General features: G+C 36.5%; 1 long non-coding RNA gene across 1 annotated transcript in view; it reads right to left on the minus strand.

Annotated features, from left to right (window-relative positions):
* LOC141544643 (uncharacterized) overlaps nt 1–25,328 on the minus strand; it is an 83,045-nt gene that overhangs the window by 38,894 nt on the left and 18,823 nt on the right. The window contains exon 2 of the long non-coding RNA XR_012482727.1: nt 20,457–20,510. This is a non-coding gene — a long non-coding RNA (uncharacterized LOC141544643). The remainder of the gene's footprint in view (nt 1–20,456; nt 20,511–25,328) is intronic.

Here is a 25,328-nt window from a genome sequence, read left to right on the forward strand (position 1 = left end):
CAAAATTACGAAACACTTGCCACAAAAATAAAGTCAGATTTAAATAATTGGAAAGACATTCAATGCTCTTGGATAGGCCGATCAAATATAATAAAGATGACAATACTCCCCAAACTAATCTATTTATTTGATGCTATACCAACCAGACTCCCAAGAAACTATTTTAATGACCTAGAAAAAATAACAACAAAATTCATATGGAAGAATAAAAGGTCGAGAATTGCAAGGGAACTAATGAAAAAAGTCAGATGAAGGTGGTCTAGGTGTACCTGATCTAAAGGTATATTATATAACAGCAGTCACCAAAACCATTTGGTATTGGCTAAAAAATAGACCAGTCGATCAGTGGAACAGATTAGATACAAAGGACAAAAAAGGGTACATCTATAGCAATCTAGTCCTTGACAAACCCAAAGATACCAACATTAGGGATAAAAATTCCTTATTTGAAAAAAAAAAAAAAACTGTTGGGCAAACTGGAAATTAGTATGGCAGAAATTAGATATGGATCCACACTTAACACCATATACCAAGATAAGATCAAAATGGGTCCATGATTTAGGCATAAAGAGTGAGATAATAAATAGATTAGAGGAATAGAGGATAGTCTACCTCTCAGACCTGTGGAGGAGGAAGGAATTTATGACCAGAGGAGAACTAGAGATCATTATTGATCACAAAAGAGAAGATTTTGATTACATCACCTAAAAAGTTTCTGTACAAACAATACTAATGCAAACAAGGTTAGAAGGGAAGTAACAAATTGGGAAACTATTTTTACAGTTAAAGGTTCTGATAAAGGTCTCATTTCCAAAATATATAGAGAACTGACCCTAATTTATAAGAAATCAAACCATTATCCAATTGATTAATGGTCAAAGGATATGAACAGACAATTCTCAGATGAAGAAATTGAAATTATATCCACTCATATGGAAGAGTGTTCCAAATCACTACTGATCAGAGAAATGCAAATTAAGACAACTCTGAGATACCACTACACACCTGTCAGATTGGCTAAGATGACAGGAACAAATAATGATGAATGTTGGAGGGGATGTGGGAAAACTGGGACACTGATACATTGTTTTTGGAGTTGTGAAAGAATCTAACCATTCTGGAGAGCAATTTGGAATTATGCCCAAAAATTTATCAAAATGTGCATACCCTTTGACCCAGCAGTGCTGCTATTGGGCTTATATCCCAAAGAAATACTAAAGAGGGGAAAGGCACCTTTATGTGCCAAAATGTTTGTGGCAGCTCTTTTTCGTAGTGGCTAGAAACTGATAAATGAATGGATGTCCGTCAGTTGGAGAATGGTTGGGTAAATTATGGTATATGAATGTTATAGAATATTATTGCTCTGTAAGAAATGACCAGCAGGATGAATACAGAGAGGTTTGGACAGACTTACATGAATGATGCTGAGTGAAATGAATAGAACCCGAAGATCGCTGTACACTTCAATGCTGTATGAAGATGTATTCTGATGTAATTTGATATCTTCAACATAAAGAAGATCCAACTCACTTCCAGTTGATCAATGATGGACAGAAACAACTACAGCCAGAGAAGGAACACTGGGAAGTGAATGTAAATTGTTAGCACTACTGTCTATCTACCTAGGTTACTTATACCTTCGGAATCTAATACTTAACACGCAATAAGAAAATTGGATTTACACACATATATTGTATCTAGGTTATACTGTAACACATGTAAAATGTATGGGATTTCCTGTCATCTAGGGGAGGGAGTAGAAGGAGGGAGGCGATAATTTGGAAAAATGAGTACAAGGGATAATGTTATAAAAAAAATATTACTCATTCATATATACTGTCAAAAAATTTATAACTATAAAAAAAGAATAAAGGGAGATTGGTCTATAGTTTTCTTTCTCTGTTTTCAACCTACCTTGTTTAGGTATCAGTATTATTTCTGTGTCATAAAGGGAGTTTGGTAGGACTCCTTCATCCCCTATTTTTTCAAATAGTTTATATACCATTGGGGCTAATTGTTCTTTAAATGTTTAGTAGAATTCACATGTAAATCCATCTGGTCCTGGGGATTTTTAACTGGGGAGTTGATTAATAGCTTGTTCTATTTCTTTTTCTGAAATGGGACTATTTAAGCAATTTATTTCCTCCTCTGTTAATCTAGCAAGCCTGTATTTTGGAGTAGTCATCCATTTCACTTCAGTTATCAAATTTATTGGCATAAAGTTGGGCAAAGTAACTCATTATTTTTCAAATTCCCTCTTCATTTGTGGAAAGATCCTCCTTTTCATTTTTATGATGAACAATTTGATTTTCCTCTTTCCTTTTTCTGATCAGATTTACCAAAGTTTTATCTATTTTATTGGCTTTTTCTTAAAACCAACTCTTAGATGTCGAATTGAGTTTTGAAATGAATTATTTTGCTTTGTGGAATTTTTTTTCTCTTTAACTATTTTTTTTAGTGAGTTATTTTCTTTTTCCAATTCACAAATCCTACAAATTTTTATCTTTTCCAATTCAGAAATCCTACTTTCCCGTGATTTTTTAACCTTTTCCAATTCACAAATTTTATTCCCATGCACTTCCTGTGATTTCTTTATCTTTTCCAACTCAAATTTCAGGATATTGTTGCTCTCTATCATAGCTTTTCTTTCCTTTCCCCAGTCTCCTAATTCTCTTAATGTTTTAATAGTCTCTTCTAGGAGAGAGTTAAGTGATGGGGGGCAGGTATTGTTCCCCTTTAGGGTATTATCTGGAGACTGTCTGCTGTTAGCTTTCTTGGGGTTGGATACCCGCTCTTACTCTGTATAGAAGGTGTCAATCATTCTCTTCAATTTCTTACTCATTGTTAAAACTCTGTGGGGTCTTCCCTTTGGGTAGGAAATTTACTAGCTTCCTTGTAGAACAGAAATAGCGTGGATTACAGCAATTTTGTGCCCAGGCTAAGAGAGAGCTCTGGGGGAGATTTTCCCCCTGCCCTCCCCCTCTGGAAATGACTCTGAGGTGGTTAACATGGCTGTGCTTTGAGGAGTGCCCAGTGAAGAGCCCTGCTGTATGGCCTAGCGGCTGCCCTGAGGCTAGAAACTGAATAGTGAAATAGTCACAACCCCAGGCCAAAGCCTGGGAAGGGTCTGTGGATATTAGCAGCTGACCAGCAACACAGACCGGAAGTTTCTGCTGGGGAAGCAGTGTCATTGCTGCAGGAGTTTCACTGCTGTGATAGTTCTGCTCCCTCAGGCTGAGCCCCGAACTGTGTAGATTAGAGGCTGCCCCCCTGTGCAAGTTCTCAACTGCCGCAAGGAGAAGCATATGGCGCACAGCTTTGCCAGATCAGTGTTGGTCACTTCTGGTATGGGGTTTGGGCCTTTTTTTGTTTGTTTGTTTGTTTTTTTAAGTTGCTTTCATTTCTCTTCTGATCTGCTATTTTACAAGCACAGTAGAGCTATTAGCCTAGGCTAGAGACTTCTGTCTCAGTATCTATTCTAACCCCATAAGTTTTCCCAGCCCGTTTGGCACAATGTGCTAGCCTTTAGTCTAACACTCTCTGTGCTGGTCCTTTTTTTTTTTTTTTTCCTCTCCTCTGGACCAACCTTTTCTGACAAAACTCCAGATTCTCTTCGGCTGGTAAGTTGTGCTTTTAATCTTTGTGATTTTTTTATCCAGCATTATTTTGGAGGCTGAGTTAGCTAATTGGTATTGAGTGTAGTAGGGAGCTTAGAAATTCACGTGTATATTCTCTGCCATCTTGGCTCCGATCTTCTTACAAATCTTCTTAAGAGTAATAGAAAACTCTAGGGGAGGGCTAAAATGAAAGACATTTTGTTTGCAAGCAGTGGACATCAGGATAACTAGTGTTACAAGTCTATAAAATCAGCCTACTTAAGATCAGGAAGTAGATTCACTAAGTATCCTAAGAAAAAGAGGAGTAATAGTAACACCTGCGTGCTAGGGAACATAGCCACAAGAGTGCTAGAGAACAGAATAACAAGAGTCTGCATTAATTTTGTGACCTTTCATTGTGTACCTTGCACACAATTCCTCATTTGTGTAAGCAAAAATTCTGTGCAAAAACAAGTCTTGTTCAAATCTGGCCCTTGTGGTCTGTGGTCTGTGATCTGTGGCTTTTGGTCAGCACTCTCTTGGGAATGGATGTTGAGGCCTCAGGTGTATGTTCTGCTTGGCTGACTACACATCCGGGATATACCCTGTAGACACATCAGGACAGGCATTGATCACATACCAAATCGAGATAGCTCCCACCATCTCAGGAGTTGGGCTCCTGGATACAATAAGCTATACACATACTTGTTGCTGGGGCACGTTGGCAAGGGCAGATGAAAGGGGTATAAGAACAGGACAGCAGAGGGAAAGAGAGGAGAGGAAGGAGAGGTAAGATAATGTAACCACTCAATAAAGCTTCTCTAAATGCATAAATGGTGTCTGTCTACTCTGTAATATCCGGAAACATCCAAAGTTTGTAGAGGCGACAATAACTGTGGGTAAGTGCTCAGACCACTGGTGTCAGCAGTTCTGCACTAGCTGAGGACCCCAACACATTTGGTTAGAAGTTGGTAAACAAAGTGTCTACTTTGAATGTAATTATGTATTTGATATATCCCAAGTGATTCTTAAGGTACTGAAAATCTTAGCTCCAGAAAATAATGGAGCAAATAACGGATCACAAAGATGCTAAGACCCAGGATCACAGAGATTTTAGAAATTGTTACTAAATCTCTAATGAGATCACAGATTTTGAAAGACTGTCCTGAAGGATAAAGAATCCTTAGGGCCAATGGCAAAGCAATCAATCTAATCTTACCTTGTTTATTCATTCTCATATCCAGTCATAATGAACTTTGTTTTTTCTCCCCAAGTGTTCTATTGCATCCCCTGAACTTACCCTCTCTGCTGATGAACAGCAGAGTTTTTTTTTTTTTTTTCGCTGAAAAAAACAAACAAACAAACAAACAAAAAAAACAGGTTATTCACTAAAAGTTTCCTTTTCTCCTATTTTTATCTCACATAACTCAGATATCTTCCACTCTCTCCTTTTCTATTTTGGGTCAAAAGGCAAGTCCATCTCCTTAACAAGAGCTATCACTTTACAATGATCTACTTGATCTACTTTTCTTCTTCAAAAGATTTCATCCTCTATCATGTATCATTTCCACTATTTCCAAATCTATATTCCCTTTTTGCAAACATCGCTATGTTACCCCATCTTTTAAAAGCCCTCATTGATCAGATTACTTCTAAAGCTGTCACCTTTTTAAAGCCCTTTCTCAAGTTATGGAAAAAGCCATCTATGCTCATCAGCTCTGCTTCTTCTCTTCTCAATCTCAGGTTAAGCCCCTCTAACCTGACTTCAAATTATTCAATTTATTTCTTATTCAATGTAACTGCTCCTCCAAAGTTACTAGGAATCTCAAAATTACCAAATTAACTGACCTCTTAGACATTACCTATAACCCTCCCAATTATTTTGTCTACAATTACTTTAAATGAAATTTATCTCTTGATGCTGTAATTTGTCAGTAATATATAGAAATGCTGATGGTTTGTGCAGGTTTATTTTATACACTGCAACTTTGTAAAACTGTTATTTCAAGGAAGTTTTTGGATAATTTTCTAGTATTCTAGTATATCATGTCATCTGCAAGGATTTGTAGTCTCCTTATTGCCTATTCTAATTCCTTTCATTTTTCTTTTCTTACAGCTAAAGCCAATATTTCTAGTGCAATACTGAATCATAATGGTGATAAGAGGCATTCTTGTTTCCCCACTGATCTTATTGGGAATGTGTCCAGGTTCTCTCCATTGCAAATGATGCTGTCTGTTGGTTTTAGATAGATAATGCTTATATTTTCAAAAAAATTCCCTTTATCCCGATTCTCTGTGAGGATTGAAAATCCTATCCAAAAATGACTTCTCAGAGACCTCTCAAAGTAAAAAGCAGAAGTTATTTAACAAATTCTCATGAGAATGAGCAATTCCACCGTGAGTAGGGAAAGAAAGCAAGCTCAAGGTAGAAGGGCTAAAGGACTAAGGGAACATATACAGTTTTTATAGGATTAATTGCAAAAGGATTACATCATGGGTTTGGGGAACATTAAGAGATAGGTGCCCCCCTCCTTCCCCACCAGTTAATTGAATGTCATCATATATCTCAAAAACTAAACAATTAGTAGCCTAAATAAACATCGATAGCCTGGACAGACATAAATGTCATAAAAAAATCTAAGCAATTAGTAGCCTAAACATTGAATTTAACATTGCTGTAAGTTCTTCACAATATCCTTACTTCATACTTGCTCCCCACAGCTCCCCACTCCTAATATGTAAGTGATTTTTATCACATGCTCTATTAAGAACTTACACATTGCTCAAAGTCAGTTAACAAGCTCATACATTGTTTATCAAGTTCACTATCAGATTTATCCCCTTCCAACACTCTCCAGCCTCTTTTCTGGAGAATCATCATTTTAACAGCACCCTCTGGATGCAATAATTTTGAAAGAGATCGGTGGACTATTTTGGTTATTAGTGTAATCATACAGGGTAAACATAATGGTAACAAAATAATATCACTGATAGCAATTAGTCCATACCATAAAAGTTGTTTTCACCAGCTACCATCAAATCAAGACCACCAGCTATTAGAACTTTGGATACAGCGAATTACTGATCCATCATAACAAGTTATACTAGTTTGATTCCATCTATTCACATACCTACTGTAGTCTATGATAGCTCCCTTCTCTGACCTGCAAGTAAATGTCCATGTACACTTACTTTCTCCCATCCATGGCCCTGTACCAGTCTGATGTAGGCAATATCTCCCTAAACTGTACTAGTCAGGGTCCAGTGATGCTTTTACTACACAGCTTTCGAGGTACCAATACAAAGGGTGTACCCACATAAAAGCATATATGCATATACAAGGCACAGTCTCCAACCCTTTGGGTTTGGTTCATACCCAATTCTCCTTACTAGTATATAATACCCCTAATTCCTAACAATACAGTTCAATAAATTGTAATATCTAGTACAAACAAGAAAAGTTCCAAGACAGTTCCCCAAATGAGACAAGTCAAAAAGATTTTACATGCACAATTAATCAGTCTTTGCTCAGCTGCACTTTTAATGTTCCTGGATCAGTCTCTACTGCTCACTTCTTTAGCAAATCCATGGGACCTTTGACTCGAATGTGATGTGCCCAACCTATCTTTTTGGTGCGTGTTGCTGTATCTGAAGTCAACAGGATCTGGAACGGTCCTTTCCAGCTCAGGGTCAGCTTGTCCTCCTTCCATGTCTGAACCAGGACGCTGGTCTCCAAGCTGGAACTTATGCACTGTGAATCCTAAGGGAGGAGTCTGAACAATAAGCCCTTTTAGGTGTAAAGTTTTTAGATGTTGCAATAAAGACATGACATATTTTCCTAAAAACAAATCCTTGGTCTCAAACATTGCATCCAAGGAGGAATTTTGAATCCCTTTTAGATAAGGGTGACCATACAATAACTCATAAGGTGATAATCCCACATCCCTTCGGGGTTTTGTTCTAATTCTTAATAAGGCAAGGGGAAGGTACCTGGTCCAGGGCAATTGTGTCTCTAACTCCAATTTAGTCAGTTGCTGTTTAATTTCCTTATCCATCCTTTCCACTTTACCTGATGAGGGCAGATGCCATGGGGTATATAAGTCCCATGATTGGGCCACAGATTGGAGGATCTTAGCCATGAAATGTGTGCCTTGGTCTGAATCTACCTGCTCCACCATCCTATACCCCGGAATGATATGCTCAAGGAGTACTTTTACAAACTGCTGAGGCAGTTGCCCATGTAAGGGGAAAGGCCTCCACCCATGAGGTCAGATGGTCCACTACGACCAGCAGATATCTGAGACACCCCACTGATGGCAGCTTGGTAAAGTCCACCTGTATGCTTTTGGAAAGGCCTGATACTAGGGGGCCTTCCTCCTTTTTGGACTTGTCATTGGGCCGCCCTATTCATACTCTGACAAACAGGACACCCACTGACCAATTGCCTGCTATTATGTACAAACCAGTGCCACAAACTTAGCACTATATCACACAGGCCTTGGAAACCCCAATGACTGCCCTGATGTAAATGTTCGGAGTACATGTCTCATACCTGCTGTGATCGGTACCGCTCTGCCGTCAGGGAGGAGCCAGTGCCCTCTTTATCCTCCTGAGCGCCAAGGCTTTGGGTTTCCTGCTTCCCTTCTGCGATAAAGGAAGGTGGAAGCATTGGAGGCAGAAATGCCAGAATTAGCACCATCATCTCCTCTGTACTTACAGATTCCTCTTCTCCAGGCCGTTTTGCCTCCTCATCTGCAAAGCAGTTTCTCCTTATCTCAAATGAATGTCCTCCTTGGTGCCCCTGCACATGAATCACTGCAATGTTCTTAGGCAATATAAGATTAGTCAAAATTTCAGTGACCAATGCCCTGTGTGCCAATCCCTTTCCTTTACTGTTTCCATTCTTTCCCTCAAGTAATTTCAGGATCTAATTTCTTTTTTCCCTTCATTCATACAATGACCTAAATATTTTACCTCACATTTCACAAATTACAATGTTTCTTAAGAAATTCTCAGATCCTGTGCTCTTAAATAACTTAACAAACTGATAGTAACTTGGACAAGGCCACTCTTTTTCTTCCCTGCCACAAGAAGATCATCTACATATTGTAAGACTTTTAACAATAAGAAATTAATTCCAGAATGATCACACAATTCTTACATACTCAAGTGGATGTTCCATAAATTGAATATTATATCAATCATTTTGCTTTTTTTAAATACCAAATACACAGAAAAATCATAAACTACATATTGTCCATAACAAAAACATTTTCAAAAGGACAAAGGCAAAAACTACTATCCTTGGAGTCCCTCTAAATAATTGACATCAATATAGTGAATTAAAACTCTATTTTCACAGAAAAGAATCTGAAAAGTTTTTAAAAACATCAATTAAACTCTTTTTTTAAATATCCCTTTCAGATTATATATCACATTTTTGATCGTATTCATTAAACACAAAGCCATTATGTATTTTACAAACAAATATTCAATTAACATGTTGTATGAGTAACCAGATCAGTTTGCTTTCTTCAGCCAAAAATGGCTGCAGCTTTCCACTGCTGTTCTCCTCCTGCAAAAATACATCCCGTCTCACAGTCATCTCTCCATGACTCCCTTTCCAACAAGTTCCTTCTTTTCCCCACTGATTTCTTCTTGAAATCATTTGCTCCAACTAATCAATCTTCTTAAATCACCTTCCTTCTCCTGTCCCATCTCTGTCTCTCTCCTCCCAATGCTTACTTACTTAAACCTTCTTCGACATACTTTAAACACTTCCAAACTAATAACTCTTCTGACTAGATGCTTCATTTAAACTATTAATTACTTTTGTAAATCAATCTCTTTTGTCCCTTTTCTTTAATCACCTTTTTTTTTAAATTTAAACTTCAAGATTCATAACCCATAATGATAACAAATTACCCAATGTTTCAGAAGCAAACCAAATAGTTTTTCTTTTCTTTCTTTTTTTTTCTTCTGCCTTCTTCTGCTTCAAGGCCACTAGTAAGAAGCTTCCCAGGTAGTATTAAGCAGATAAGATTGTATTGCCATTACTCCTCTTTAGCGGACTTTGAAAATCTGCTTTTCAGAGAAAACTCTCCCACCAGTTTAAAATAGCCAAGTTCCATTTACTTACAAATTAGTACATCAGATTAAAAAGATTTAAAATCATGAACAAATTTTCAAATAATCAATTTCCAAACTTCTTAACATTATTCTTACAACTTAACAGGGCTTTTAAATCAGCCAAACAGACTAGGGGCTTTTCCCAGGACCCCTGCCCCTGGAGAGAATGTTTCACCTTGAACATTCTTCCCTCCCAGAATCCAAACGGAGTTTCTCTAAACTTCCAAGCCCATTTAGTGCATCTCTCTGCCTTCCCAGAGAATGCCTAGATATTGCATGATTTAAGACCAATGCATTCTGAGCCACTCTGAAAGAATTACTACTCTGACTGAATCCCAACTCCCGGCAATTCAGCCTGCTATTTTATTTCTCTAAGCCTGCAACACAGAGGCTGAACACTTTATCTTTTATGAACTTGCTAACTTTTAACACGGGATAAAAACAATATAAAGCACAAACATACATACACAGACACAAGTAGAGCTCTTATTTTCATCTTTTACATTTCTTTTAATACCTAGCTACCGTCCTGACAAATTCTTTTGACTGCTTCTATCCCATTTTCCCAACTTGGTCTCAAACCACATTGTCAGCAAAGACCAATTGTCTTGCTTCAGTGGTCACTCCAGAGAGAATCATCTTAGGAAATCCTTCCCTTGGGGTCAGAGAAACAGTCCGAACAAAGCAATTTTGAGGAGGGCTAATCCCTCGGGTCTCCCTTGACCCAGCCAATAGACCCCCAGATTTCTAAGCTCACCTGGAGAAACACGTGTTTGCTTAGACCACCGCCGGCTCCTCAGGACTCTATTTCTCCTTTTTATCTTCAATTCTGCTTTTCACTGAGTATCTCCGCCTCCGGTCTTTTGTCAGAGAGGGAGGGAGGCTACACACTCAGAGCCAGAGAACACGGGAAAAAAACTATCCATGGGCACGCCTATCTCCGTTTGGGATGTGCAGCCATCTCCCCCAAAGACTCATCCCGGACTGAGCCCCCAAACTGTGACGGATAGAAAATCCTATCCAAAAATGACTTCTCAGAGACCTCTCAAAGTAAAAAGCAGAAAAGTTGTTTATTTAACAAATTCTCATGAGAATGAGCAATTCCACTGTGAGGAGGGAAAGAAAGCAAGCTCAAGGTAGAAGGGCTAAAGGACTAAGGGAACATATACAGTTTTTATAGGATTAATTGCAAAAGGATTACATCATGGGTTTGGGGAACATCAAGAGATAGGTGCCCCCCTCCTTCCCCACCAGTTAATTGAATGTCATCATATATCTCAAAAACTAAACAATTAGTAGCCTAAATAAACATCGATAGCCTGGACAGACAATAAATGTCATTAAAAAATCTAAGCAATTAGTAGCCTAAACATTGAACATACCTATGCAGGTCACAGAGACCTAGAGAAGATAGAATACAGAAAAGGAATTTAACATTGCTGTAAGTTCTTCACCATTTCCTTACTTCATACTTGCTCCCCACACTGCTGAAGTTTTGCTATAATCTCTTTGCTAATATTTTATTTAAGATATTATATTCACTAGGGAGATCAATGTGTAATTTTCTGTTTTGACTCATCCTAGTTTAGTTATTATTTCCATATTTGTGTCACTGAAGGAATTTGACAGAACTTCTTAGCCTTTTTTCCCAAAAAGTTTACACAGTATTGGAATTAATTGTTCTTTAAATATTTGGTAGAATTTACTTGGGAATCCATCTAACTGTGGAGGTTTTTTTAATTTTTTTTTAGGGAGATCATTGATGCCTTGTTCAATTTCTTTATCTAAAATAGGACTATTTAAGTTACTTAATTTCTCTACTGTTAAATTGAGCAATGTATACTGTTGTTGTAATATTCATCTATTTCTGTTAAGATATCCAGAGTTGCTGGCATACATTTGGGTAAAATAGTTCCTAATTATTCCTTTAATATATTTTTCATTGGTGGTAAGTTTATTCTTTTCATTTTTGATGCTGATAATTTGATTTTCTTCTTTCCTTTTTTCTAATCAAATTCACCAAAGTTCACCCATTTTGTTCATTTGTTTTCTTAAAACCAACTTAGTTTCATTAATTCAATAGTTTTCTTTAAATTTTATTATTCCTTCTTTTGAATTTCAGAATTTCTTATTTGGTATTTAAAGGGACGTTTTTAATTTGTTCTTTTGCTATGCTTTTTTTTTAGTTACATGCCCAATCCATTGATCCCTTTCTCTATTTTATTCATGTTAACTGTGTGTATATACACACACACACATAGATGTAGTATATATATATACATATATATATATATATATATCATATACTGTGTACCTATCTATATACAACACTATATATAGTATATATACATACATATATACATACACACATATACATATATATACATATATATGCATATATGTGTGTGTTATAATGTAGGTATATATATAACATTTCCCCTAAGAACTGCTTTGGCTGCATCCCATAGGTTTTGGTACATTTTCTCATTGTCATTCTCTTGGAATAAATTATGGATTCTGTCTGTGAATTGTTGTTTGACACACTATTTAGAATTAGATTATTTACTTTCCAATTGGATTTTAGTCTATCTTTTCCTGACCTTTTATTGAATATAATTTTTATTGCCTCATGGTCTGAAAAGGAAGCATTTATCATTTCTGCCTTTCTGCATTTGATTGTGAGCTTTTTTTCCCCCCATGGTCAATTTTTGTGTAGGTGCTATATATTGCCAAGAAAAAGATCTATTCCTTTATGTCCCTATTCAGTTTTCTCCAGAGGTCTATCATATCTAGGTTTTCTAAGATTCTTCCCTCATTAACTTCCCTGATTTGTTTTATTTTGTGATTAGCTTTGTCTGATTCAGTGAGGGGAAGGTTAAAGTACCCCAGTAGAATCGTTTTTTAGTTTATTTTTGTAACTGGCTTAATATCTTCTCTAAGAAATTGAATGTTCTAGAATTTTATGCATATAGATTTAAAATTATTCCTACTTCATTGTTTATGGTATTGTTTAACAAGATGTACTTTCCTTCTTCATCTCTTTTAAATAAATTCCTATTTATTTTTGCTTTATCTGAAATCAGGATGATTACTGCAGTTTTATTACTCCAGTTGAAGCATAATAAATTTTGCTCCATTTTACTCTGTAGCTCTGTGTCAAATGTGTTTCTTGTAAACAACACATTGTAGGATTCTGTTTTTTAATCTACTCAGCTATTCACTTACATTTTATGGCAGAGTTCATCCCATTCACAGTTAGAGTTATGATTATCAGCTCGGTATTTCCTCCATCCTATTTTTCCTTGTATATACTTTTGTTCTCTTTTTCCATCTGTACTAGTGTTTTATGAATCCACCCCACCCCCTACCTGCCCTCCCTTCTATCAAATCCCTCTTTTCCCTTTCGCCTTTCTCCTCCTATTTCTTTAGGGGTAATATCGATTTCTATATTCAACTCAATGACTAAGTTATTCCCTCTTTGAACCAAAACTGATTAAATACACTCTTAGAATATGCTAACCCCCCCCTGTTTCCTTTGAATGTTTATAGGTCTTTTGTGCATCTTCATGTAATCTGTCACATTTTACCTAGTCCTCTTCTCCCAGTAATCCTTTTCCTACCCCTTAATGTATTCTTTCTTTTAATATCATCACATCAGAGTCCATTCAAAAGTACACCTTCTGTTCCCTCACCTCTAACTGCTTCAATAATATATGTAGCACTCAAGAATTACAAATATCACTTTCCTATGTAGGGATAAAATTTAAATGTATTTTTTCCTGTTTACCTTTCTAGGTTTCTTTTGAGTCCTATGTTTGAATTTTAAATACTGTTAATTCTGCTTTTTTCAATAAAAATTATTTCACTAGAAAGTCTATTCTTTGAAGAACTTTCACCTACCCTCAAAGATAATACTCAGACTCACTGAGTAATTAATTCTTCCTTGTAGCCCCAGGTTCTTTGTCTTCTGGAATATGGTATTTCAGGCCTCAGATCTTTTACTGTATATACTGCTAAATCCTGGATGATCCTGATTGTAGCTCTTTCCTACTTGAATTACATTTGTCTGGCATCTTGCAGTATTTTTCCTTGGGATTATACTTCTGGCATCCTTGGGGTTTTCCTTGTGGGATCTCTTTCCATATTGATGGATTCTTTAATAACTATTCTCCCCATTTCTAGAATATCAGGACAGTTTTCTTTGATAATGCTGTCCATGAATGCTCTGTTCAATCATGGCCTTCTAGTCTCTTTGCAGATATTTTACATTTTCTTTCATTTTTTCATTCCTTTTAGTTTGATTGATTCCTGAAATCGTTACCTTCCATTTGCCCAATTCTAATTTTTACTTTGTGATTTTCTTCACCTTTTGCGTCCCTTTTTTTCCCGTTTGGTTAGTTCTACTTTCCAGTATTTTTTTTTTCTTTTTTATTTTTTCTTTTCTTTTTTTTTCCTTTGGACAATTATATTTTTAAAGGAATTCCCTTTTACAAACTGTTGAACTCCCTTTGTATCTCTCATTCGTTATCATTCTTTATTTTGCCTCTCTATCTTTTTGATGAGCAAGAAGAAGAAGTCTCTTTGGCCTTGAGCCCAATTCATACCATTCTTTTCATTTCCTCTATGGCTATTTTGTCCCTTGTTTCAGTTGTTGCTTTGCTCTTCCCTATCATCATAGTAGCTTTCTATGGTCAAGATTCTTTTATGTTTCTTGTTTATTTTCTTTCCTTTTTTTGCATTTCCACACTCTCTTTCTCTTTCTCTCTCTCTCTCTCTCTCTCTCTCTCTCTCTCTCTCTCTCTCTCTCTCTCTCTCTCTCTTTCTCTCGTTTTTTTTTAAACTTATATGGTTGAGCTCTTCTCCTAAAGGAGGCACTGTTTCAAGCTTCCTGTGCATCTCCAAACCTTGGGTTTGAGCACAAGAACACTCTGTCTTTGCAGGAGGTAGCTTTTCTTTCTCTCTTTAAGAAAAGCATGATTTCCCATAATTTCTCTTCTTAGCTGGGACTGAGGGTTACTCCACTGGTATCCTTAACCAGGACTGAGTGTCTCAGTTGCTGATCTGTTGAAATTAATACTCCCTCACTGTGTTTTCCAGACTCTGTCTAAGCTGGACTGAACATCCTTTTCACTCCAGTGAAACTGACCTTTCTTTAGTTTTTCTAATCTATCCTGACTGGAGAGTAGTTTCATTTGATTAGACTCTGTTCAGAGACTTGGTTTCATGTGGCTTCTGGACCAGATTCCCAGCTTCACTCTGCCATTGTGGCTCAGGATTATGTTTCATCTAAAATTTGTTTATTTGGTTTATAATAGGTACTTTTTTTAAATTAATATTTTTTTATTTTATATATATATATATATATATATATATATATTTATAATATTATCCCTTGTATTCAATTTTTCCAAATTATCCCCCCTCCCTCTATTCCCTCCCCCCGATGACATGCAATCCCATACATTTTACATGTGTTACAATATAGTCTAGATACAATACATGTGTGTGAATATCATTTTCTTGTTGCACAATAAACATTAGATTCCGAAGGTACATGCAACCTGGGCAGACAGATATTAGTGCTATCAATTTACATTCACTTCCCAGTGTTTCTTCTCTGGGTGTAGCTACCTCTGTCCATCATTGATCAACTGGAAGTGAGTTGGCTTTTCTTTATGTTGAAGATTTCCACTTCCATCAGAATACATCCTCATACAGTATTGTTGTTGAAGTGTATAGTGATCTTCTGGTTCTGCTCATTTCACTCAGCATCAGTTGATGTAAGTCTCTCCAGGCCTCTCTGTCTTCCTCCTGCTGGTCATTTCTTACAGAGCAATAATATTCCATAACCTTCATATACCATAATTTACCCAACCATTCTCCAAAAGATGGACATCCATTCATCTTCCAGTTTCTAGCTACAACAAAAAGAGCTGCCCCAAACATTTTGGCACATATATGTCTCTTTCCGCTCTTTAGTATTTCTTTGGGATATAAGCCCAGTAGTAGCGCTGCTGGGTCAAAGGGTATGCACAGTTTGATAACTTTTTGGGCATAATTCCAGATTGCTCTCCAGAATGGCTGGATTCTTTCGCAATTCCACCAGCAATGTATTAGTGTCCCAGTTTCCCCACATCCCCTCCAACATTCATCGTTATTTGTTCCTGTCATCTTAGCCAATCTGACAGGTGTGTAGTGGTATCTCAGAGTTGTCTCAATTTGCATTTCTCTGATTAGTAGTGATTTGGAACACTCTTTCATGTGAGTGGATATAGTTTCAATTTCTTCCTCTGAGAATTGTCTGTTCATATCCTTTGACCATTTATCAATTGGAGAATGGTTCGGTTTCTTATAAATTAGGGTCAGTTCTCTATATATTTTGGAAATGAGACCTTTGTCAGAACCTTTGTTTTTAAAAATATTTTCCCAATTTGTTACTTCCCTTCTAATCTTGTTTGCATTAGTATTGTTTGTACAGAAACTTTTTAGTTTGATGTAATCAAAATCTTCTATTTTGTGATCAATAATGATCTCTAATTCTCCTCTGGTCATAAATTCCTTCCTCCTCCACAGGTCTGAGAGGTAGACTATTCCCTGTTCCTCTAATCTATTTATGATCTCATTCTTTATGCCTAAATCATGGACCCATTTTGATCTTATCTCGGTATATGGTGTTAAGTGTGGATCCATATCTAATTTCTGCCATATTAATTTCCAGTTTTCCCAACAGTTTTTTCCGAATAATGAATTTTTATCCCTAATGTTGGTATCTTTGGGTTTGTCAAAGATTGGATTGCTATAGATGTACCCTTTTTTGTCCTTTGTTATCTAATCTGTTCCACTGATCTACCAGTCTATTTCTTAGCCAATACCAAATGGTTTTGGTGACTGCTGCTATATAATATAGCTTTAGATCAGGTACACTTAGACCACCTTCCTCTGAGTTTTTTTTTTTTTTTTCATTAGTTCCCTTGCAATTCTCGACCTTTTATTCTTCCATATGAATTTTGTTGTTATTTTTTCTAGGCCACTGAAATAGTTTCTTGGGAGTCTGATTGGTATAGCACTAAATAAATAGATTAGTTTGGGGAGTATTGTCATCTTTATTATATTCGCTCGGCCTATCCAAGAGCACTGAATGTCTTTCCAATTATTTAAATCTGATTTTATTTTTGTGGCAAGTGTTTTGTAACTTTGCTCATATAATTCCTGACTTTCCTTTGGTAGATATATTCCCAAATATTTTATACTATCGACCGTTATTTTGAATGGAATTTCTCTTTGTATCTCTTGCTGTTGCATTTTGTTAGTGATATATAAAAATGCCGAGGATTTATGTGGATTTATTTTGTATCCTGCCACATTGCTGAAATTTTGAATTATTTCTAGTAGCTTTTTAGAGAGTCTTTGGGGTTCTCTAAGTATACCATCATGTCATCTGCAAAAAGTGATAGTTTGATTTCCTCATTTCCTACTCTAATTCCTTGAATCTCTTTCTCGGCTCTTATTGCTGAGGATAGCGTTTCTAGTACTATATTGAATAGTAATGGTGATAGTGGGCAACTTTGTTTCACTCCTGATCTTACTGGGAAAGGTTGCAGTTTATTTCTATTGCATATTATGCTTACTGAAGGTCCTAAATATATGCTCCTGATTATTCTAAGGAATAGTCCATTTATTCCTATACTCTCAAGAGTTTTTAGTAGGAATGGATGTTGGATTTTGTCAAATGCTTTTTCTGCATCTATTGAGATGATCATATGGTTCTTATTAATTTGATTATTAATATGGTCAATTATATTAATAGTTTTCCTAATATTAAACCTGCCCTGCATTCCTGGAATAAATCCTACTTGATCATAGTGTATTATCCTGGAGATGATTTTCTGAAGTCTTTTTGCTAATATCTTATTTAAGATTTTAGCATCAATATTCATTAAGGAGATTGGTCTATAATTTTCTTTCTCAGTTTTCAATCTACCTGGTTTAGGTATCAGTACCATGTCTGTGTCATAAAAGGAGTTTGGTAGGACTCCTTCATCCCCTATTTTTTCAAATAGTTTATATAGCATTGGAGTTAGTTGTTCTTTAAATGTTTGGTAGAATTCACATGTGAATCCATCTGGCCCTGGGGATTTTTTCCTGGGGAGTTGATTAATAGCTTGTTCTATTTCTTTTTCTGAAATGGGACTATTTAAGCAATTTATCTCCTCCTCTATTAACCTAGGGAGCCTATATTTTTGGAGGAAGTCATCCATTTCACTTAAGTTATCAAATTTATTGGAATGAAGTTGGACAAAGTAACTCATTATTTCTCTAATTTCCTCTTCATTGGTGGAAAGATCCCCCTTTTCATTTGTAAGACTATCAATTCGATTTTCCTCTTTCTTTTTTTTTTATCAAATTTACCAAAGGTTTATCTATTTTATTGGCTTTTTCATAAAACCAACTCTTGGTTTTATTTATTAATTCAATAGTTTTTTTTTTTTACTTTCAATATTATTGATTTCTCCTTTTAATTTTTGTATTTCAAGTTTAATTTTTGGTTGGGGGTTAATAATTTGGTCTTTTCTAGCCTTTTAAGTTGTAAGCCCAATTCGTTAATCTTCTCTTTCTCTATTTTGTTCAAATAAGCCTCTAAAGATATAAAATTTCCCCTTATTACTGCTTTAGCTGCATCCCAAAGATTTTGGTATGATGTCTCATCATTGTGATTATCTTGGGTGAAATTGTTAATTGTTTCTATAATTTGCTCTTTCACCCAGTCATTCTTTAAGATGAGATTATTCAGTTTCCAATTACTTTTTGGTCTATTTACCCCTAACTTTTTACTGAATGTAGCTTTTATTGCATTGTGGTCTGAGAAGAAGGCATTTACTATTTCTGCCTTCCTACATTTAATTTTGAGATCTTTGTGTCCTAATATATGGTCTATTTTTGTATAGGATCCATGAACTGCTGAGAAGAAAGTATATTCCTTTCTATTGCCATTCAGTTTTCTCCAAAGGTCTATCATACCTAGTTTTTCTAATGTTCTATTTACTTTTTCAATTTCTTTCTTGTTTGTTTTGTGGTTTGATTTGTCTAAATCTGAGAGTGCAAGGTTGAGATCTCCCACTATTATAGTTTTACTGTCTATTTCTTCTTGCAACTCTCTTAACTTTTCCTTTAGAAAGTTAGATGCTATACCACTTGGTGCATATATGTTTAGTATTGATATGGCTTCATTATTTATGCTACCTTTCAGCAGGATATAGTTTCCTTCCTTATCTTTTTTAAGGAGATCTACTTCTGCTTTTGCTTGATCTGAGATAAGGATAGCTACCCCTGCTTTTTTCGCTTTACCTGAAGCATAATAGGCTCTGTTCCAACCTTTTACCTTTACTCTGTATGTATCTCCCTGCTTTAAGTGTGTTTCCTTTTAGACAACATAGTGTAGGGTTCTGATTTTTGATCCAATCTGCTATCCGTCTCCATTTGATGGGATCGTTCATCCCATTTACATTTACAGTTAAAATTACTAATTCTGTATTTCCTGCCATCATATTATCCCCAGATTATGCTTTTTCCCTTGACCCCCCTGATCCCCCTCCCCGATATTTAATTTACAGGCCCCCCTTGTGACGTGCAACCCTCCCATTTTTTTTAGTATCCCTCCCCCCTCCCTCCAAGTCCCTTCACTTATTCTCCTTTTCCTTTTCCCTTTTCCTATCCCCCCTTTTAATGAGGTGAGAGAAAATTCTCTGAAAAACAAATATGTTAATTATTTACTCTTTGAACCTCTCCTGATGAGAGTAAGATTCACACAATGATTCTCCCCCTCACTAAGTTCCCTCAGATAAGGTGTATTTTCTATGCCTCTTCCTGGGATGTAGTTTCCCTCTTTTTATCATCCCTTCCCCTTTTTCTGAAACAACCTCCTTCCCTTTACTACACCCCCCCTTTTTTTTCTTTTATATCAGTAAAATCAAATTATCCTTGAGTACTTTTTATATACCTACAACAGAGTTACAGTTCTCAAGGGTTCTGTGTACCTTTTTCTGTTTCTCTTCAGTCTTGTGGATGTAGATCAAATTTTTTGTTTGAGTCTGGTTTTTTTCTTAGAAACATATAGAATTCCTCTATTTCACTGAATGACCATCTTCTTCCATGGAAAAAGATGCTAAACTTAGCTGGGTAGTTCATTCTTGGTTGCAGTCCTTGATCTTTTGCCTTACGGAATATCAGGTTCCAGGCCCTTCTATCTTTTAATGTGGAGGCAGCCAGATCTTGGGTGACCCTTATTGTGGCACCTTGGTATTTAAATTGTTTTTGTCTTGCAGGATTTTCTCCTTTGTGTGGTAATTCTGCAGCTTAGCCACAATATTCCTTGGTGTTCTTTTTTTAGGGTCTATAATAGGTACTTTTTAATGCATTGAAACAAATAGTATATCATCCTTGAGAAATTCTATGACTGAAAATCATCAGCCTGAATCAAACATAAGCTTGGTGAAATTTGCCGGAGATTAGACTCAATTATCAAGGCCTCCAAGAACCCAAAATCACTTCTCTTCTACTATGGGTCAATGGAATAGAACTTAAGTGATAAATTCTTTGATATAAACACATCTTTGGGTTCTGTTTAATGCTGGCATTGTGTTAGAAAAAATTTTTTAAAAAATATTCTTACATTAAATCAACATAATATAATATTCTTATAGTTTGAGGAAGCCACATCATAATCCTAAGTACCTGTGTCAGATGATTGAGTTCCTCCAGAGCATCTGCACTCATCTGTACTTTTTTCTATAAGATACAAAAATATTGTAGAATAATAAACTTAATGTAAAATGTAAAATTACTGTAAAATGACAAAGTTAAAAATAACAACAATGCTTAACATTTAGCACTTTAAACTTTTTACAACACTTTCTATATATTATCTCATGGCACCATATCCTTTTCCATGGTTTTAGTAAATCACATAAAATACAGAATATAAAAGTAATAAATCTTATCTATCATTGGTAATAAGCACTTATTTTTGCATCTTGAAAAGTTTTTTTTTAATTAAACTTTAATCTTTTTTTTAATTTTTCTTATCAGCATTTTGTACAGTTGCTGTGATCATCTACTTTCAGGAGTTTCAGCTCCAGATTTAGACATTCACATGGGGTGAAAAGGGAAGGTGGGAGCCATAATTAAAGTAGGATGAAGTATATAAATTGTGATTGTCTGTTACAGAGAACTTCCAGAGAGGAAATAATGCAAGATAGGCAAGTAGTACATGTCACAGAGTTGCTTGACAGACATTCAAGAATTTGTTGACTTCTTGGAGGTCACAAATCAATTATGTGACAATGGGGAAACTTGAACCATGTCCTACTGCTTCTCTTCAAATCTTTCTCCTTGGACTCATGTTATTTTCCTCTTTTTGATGGATAGTCTTTCTCCTTCAGCTCAATCATGTAACATCAGTTTTTTAAGGGTTCCTGAATTTCTTTCCTATTAACGTTCAAACTTTTGACCTTTTTTTCAAAATTCATCAGAATTTAGGTTTCCAATTTATCTTCACAAGTCATTTTCTTCTCCTTTAATTCAGATCCTTCTCCTGCTCTTCTTTTCTTATACTATCATAAAAGAGCTCATCCTGTCTCCATTATCAGGAATAATGTAAATGCTGAAACAAGTCCATCCAGTTCCTATTAACAAGCATAATCTTATACAAAAAGATGTCAATTTCCTATAGGAGCCTTTCCTTCCCTATTCTCTCAGACTTTAAAAATCCATGTCCCTGAAAGCACCCTGTTTAATCATATTTAATTTAACCCATGTGCTCTTTCACTTTAATGACATCCTTTGGGGATGGGGTAAATGTCTCATGTGAATTTGTCACATTAGAAATCACTCTCATCTGGTATTTGGCTCCTTCATTTATTTGATTCTCCATCATGTTTTGGACAAAAATAGGAAGAAATGTTCCCAATATTAATCTTCTTTGTATCATGTGATTCTTCTCACCTGCCTTCTCACACACTAACTCCTTGTGTGTTAGGATTCTTACAAGGTGCTAAGTCACTGGAATGGATATAATTATCTCTTTTAGCATGGCATTTAACAATTCTCTAGTTCAGAGTTCACACCTTTCACACTTTAAAGAGAGCATACTTTTAAGGAGCTCTCACAAGCCCAGGGAGTACCTACAATCCCATTCTCTGGGAGGATATAATGAGCCAGGATTCAGGGAAAAGGAGTCAAGATTTCATTCCCACTTAGACATTCGTGCTGGCTGATGACATTCTGACAAGAGCTCATCGGGAACCAAAGAGAGAGGAAGGCCTATAGAAAGCTAGCTAAGCCCCAAGTGAAGGAGACAAGGCTTGAAGGAGAAAATGAAGGATCTGGAGATAAGATTTGGAAAGAGACAGTAAAGGACTTTAACTCCTGCCTGCATTTTGGGATTATTGAACTGAACTGAAGCCAAGGCTGCCTCCAGAAGCTCCCCAAGAAATCTGCCCCAAGAAAACGATCTACAATTTAGAGAAAAGGGAACATTACACTTTGGTGCCCGAATGTGGGACAGACATGATCCTGATTCCAGTGGAAAAGCCTTCAAGTCAGATTTCGGTGGAAAAATCTCTCTGGCCCAGAAATAAGAGTGAGTAACAAGGAAACTGTGTAAAGGAGCTAAAGTAGAATTTCAGTGAAATGGGGCAAATTTTTATAAAACAGACTTCTGTTTCTGTTTAAGGAAAATGTTTAGAGAGCATTGTCAAGGTTATGAAAAGCCAATTTTAATTATTTATATATATTATAATTATTATAATTTTATAATTTTGGATTATAATGTTGGAGATCACTGAACTTTTAAAAACTGTGCAGGTCATATGTCCTTGTTTTTCTATGGGAAAAGAATGGGATCTTGACGAGTGGGAATTAGTACGAGAGGAACTAGGTGAACACTACAATTCCAAACTAAATTTAATTTCCAAAGATACACTTTTTGTATGTGCAGTTTAATCCAAGTGGCTTTTAAAAGTGTTAAACTAAAGAAAAGGAAGAAAAAAAAAACAGGAGGGGGAGGGCCCAACTAAACTAGGTGAAAAGGATGAATCAGGTAACAATGGAGTTAAGTACAATTCTGAGCAACAGGAGCATTTCCCATCTCCTCCTACCTCAATTAACCCTTCATGGGTGGAGGAAGGAGGAGGAGGGGAAGAGGCAGTGATACAAACAGAATGGCCTGTGAAGCAGCCTATGGCAAGATTAGAAAAAGCATTGGTTAAGGCTAAGAGAAAAGTACAAAATGTAAGTGATTTTATAGATGCATACCCTGTGATTAAAGAGCTTGACTCTTCAGGTCAAAAAAGGAGAAGATATACTCCTTTGATTTGGATAAAATTAAGGATTTGAAAAAAGGTTGCACTCTTTATGGGGCTACATCATCTTATGTTAAGATGTTACTAGATAGTTTGGCTTATGAAATCCTAACCCCAAATGATTGGAAACCCATAGCAAGGACATGTTTAGAACCTGGACAAAACTTGTTGTGGCTTTTGGAGTATCATGAATTATGCAGGATTCAAGTCAGACATAATAGGGAAACAGGAGTTAATACACAATTCACTTTTGACCATCTAGCTGGTGAAGGCCAGTATGGAGAAATTCAAAACATATTAATTACCAGTTTATGAGCAGATCGCCATGGCTGAAACAAAAGCTTAGGGTTCCCTCCCCAGACAAAAAAGATAGAAGGGAAGCCTTCAAAAAAATAGAGCAAAGTCCCAATGAAACTTTTGCGGATTTTGTGGGACATCTGCAAACTGCTGTCACAAGAACTATTGGAGAGGATGCAACTATGAAAATAATGACTAGACATTTGGCTATGGAAAATGCCAATGAGGTTTACAAGAGAATTACATGTGGACTACACAAAGATCCTCCTTTAGAGGAGATCAGAAGATGCTGTACTACAGTGAGCACCAATGCTTATTATACTCAGACAATGATGAACATGGAAAGACAGGGTCCCTCTTGACAAAGGACTTCTAGACAAACCCATCGATGTTTTCAATGGGGAAAAGTTGGACATCTAAGAGCTCAATGTAGCTATAGAGACAGAGTGAGAAAACTGGCTGAGAGAAGACCTAAAACTCCCATGTCAAAAATGCCACAAGAACTCCCACTGGGCCTCAGAATGTGGATTGACCCAGGGAAATAAATGAGAGAAGGACCTCAATCAAAAGACAGGTGGGGCATGATGGCAGCTGAGGTGATACCTCAGTCTTTAGAAGATCAGGACTCTGATGTGATCAACCAACAGAAAAGTAATCACATGGAAGAAAGGGATTACCTGATCAGTCAGCCACAATGCAATCAGATAGCAGAAATGGATTGCAATTGAGGAGAATACAGGTTTTTTAAACCAACAGGGCAATGGCTGTGCTGCATCTGGTCTCTGAGACTCTGAGGCTCTAAGAATCTGCTGAAACAATCTGGGGGTGGGGAGTGGGGAGGGTGGCCAGGTCCCCAGAGACCCTAGCTTTTCTGGATTATACTCTTTACCTCCTGTGTTTATAGCTTCTCTGCTGATCCTGGCTTGCTGCCAAGACCAAATATCCACAGTGTGGTAAAGGTCTTGCCACAGAAAAGGCAGCGATCACATCCCTCCCCCCTCCAGTCTGTTCAGTGTGAGCTGCCTGCCACACTTTTGCTGCCTGCCCTCAGTCTGTGCCTATCTAGCCTTCCCCACCCCCAAGCAAAAACAGATCTTTTTTGGTGAATTTCAAGGATGTTTTCTCTTGGTAATTATTTGTGGCTTTTTTTTTCCAATCAAGCACTAATTCCAAGGGTTGTCATGAAATAAATTCTGAGAGCAAAGACAGAGATTAAATACATGTGTGTCCTCTCCAACACCTTGACCGGAAGTTCCAGAAGAAACCTTCTTAAAATATTACATATCTGCCAGTGATTTGTTTATAATAACCATTTTATTAGCAGAGTGCTTCACAATGACAAAGCATGATCTCTCCAGCAGATATCATAAACAGAAGGAACTGACATAGCATAATTAATCTTGGAATTTCATGTAGGTAGATTGAGAAAGAACACATTTGTTTCACCTTTTTCAACATAGTCCTCACAGATGTAATGTTTGGAAATATAGTACATGCATTAAGAAGGACCATTTGGTAAATCAGAAGATCCAGAGACTGATTTGTTTAGTATGACATATTCCTATCTCATTTCCTTAGGCATGTGGTCACACAATAATGTATCTTGTATATATACATAAAATCACAAGAAGAAAAAAGTTGATGAGCTGCAAACTAGTATATTTTCTGTTTCCAAGACTTCATTGGGGGGTAGGGGAGGGCGGAGCCAAGATGGCAGAGAAGGCACATGCAACTTTCTAAGCTCTTCCTCTCATGCCTTCATGATCAATTATTAAATTCAGCCTCAAAAATAGTGCTTGACTGGTAAAATTCATGAAGATTAGAAGTACAACAATTTACCATCCAAAGGTAATCTGGAAGATCGCCAGAACAGATTTGTCCTGAGTGGCTAGAACAGATCATCACAAACAGGGAGATAGGAGAGGCTACTGTCCAAAGTGGACCAGGG

The sequence above is a fragment of the Sminthopsis crassicaudata genome, chromosome 5 (assembly GCF_048593235.1).
Source record: "Sminthopsis crassicaudata isolate SCR6 chromosome 5, ASM4859323v1, whole genome shotgun sequence".
Classification (NCBI taxonomy): Eukaryota; Metazoa; Chordata; class Mammalia; order Dasyuromorphia; family Dasyuridae; genus Sminthopsis; species Sminthopsis crassicaudata.